We start from the raw sequence: 1,469 nt of genomic DNA, 5'->3' as shown, positions 1-1,469 counted from the left end.
TCAATGAGGGCTTCGTCGCGCAGCAGCAGACATGAGCTGCAAAGATTTGGCATCCTGCCGTCCTGTCGTAGATCGGGTTGTGCTCTTAATGACCCTAAATCCAAGTAGTATTATATTTCCCTGCCTCAGTTTTCTGCTTCCTTGACATCTGTTACGCATCGCTTATTATTATTATTATTATTATTATTATTATTATGAAGAAGCTACGTTGCAGACAGGCATTCAACAGGTGGTGTATTTCACTAACGGAATAACATTTCTCGCCACAAAAGTGTCCGTTATCTCACACGCGAATTGCATTCTTCCCATTTGCAAGGCTCTGCGAGCAGTCAGGGTGGAAAACGTCAAGCATTCGTAGGTAGGCTCTGGACAATTGTTGTCAAAAGCCCGCCTATAAAAGTTCCGTTTGGAGGAGTGTGCGTTTAGAAAGAGAATAAGCCCCCCAGTACCACTCCCATGTGCTTTTTATAAAGTCGGAACTTTCTTTTTAAACATATCCCTATACAACGTTCCTATTGGTTCATTTCTACCCAGGGCCTTCCTTCCTTTGGCTTCATTGGCCCGTAGCTGTGCTTGTTTTCTTTCCGTTCCCCATAATTGGTCGACGTCGGTTAATTATTTCTCTTTTAATCGTGAAATCATCGCGGCCTTCGGGCCTGTCTCCAGGATTTCCGTGTGATTGGTATTCTTAGACTCGCGAGCGGCGAACAATGAGGATTTGCATTTGAGCTACAGATAGGTAGCCGTGTTGGTCTGCCATAGTAAAAATATATATATATATATATATATATATATATATATATATATATATATATATTATTTTTTTTGCATTTGAGCTGTTTTTCTAACAGGATTGTTACCACATTGTAAGCAAAGGAGTTAGCAGTAAAGTCGGGTTTTTTAAAGAAAATATTGGATGTGTGAATGAAAGTATAGTACACACACATACACACACACACAAGTTGCTGTCACTCAGAATTGTATTGGCTTTATATTGGTTTTCTCTCTCTCTTTGATTGATTCTGCACAATTAAGGTGGCTAGTTATGCAGTGCCAACGGAGAAAAATCTACTTCATCAGATGCATGACATTTTATCCTGAGTTACAGGCCAATATATGCACTCATGTGATATTTTGTGTTTATGTGTATACACACAAATATGCCATAAATAGATTAGGCTCTAAAGTGCCCCCCCACACTTGTTCATCTGGGATTTTTTTTAGCCCAAAGGTCACATTTCCTCCTGGGGAACCTTGGGACATACCAGTGGTGAGCAGGACCAGAGGCAAGGTGGGTGGGGCTAGAAGCAAAAGTGGGTGGAGCAACAGAAGCGTCTTTTCACTTTTTCCCTGTACACAAACATCTCTACCATATCTCCTGCTCAGCAAGAGGCATTAACGTGTTTCAAGGAAACATCCCGCCCAGGCAAAAGCAGTCAAGGAGGACTAACACAGATCTGGACCAAAGG

Source organism: Podarcis filfolensis (assembly GCF_964270895.1).
Source record: "Podarcis filfolensis genome assembly, chromosome: 10".
NCBI lineage: Eukaryota > Metazoa > Chordata > Lepidosauria > Squamata > Lacertidae > Podarcis > Podarcis filfolensis.
Note: the sequence above shows the minus strand (reverse complement) of the source record.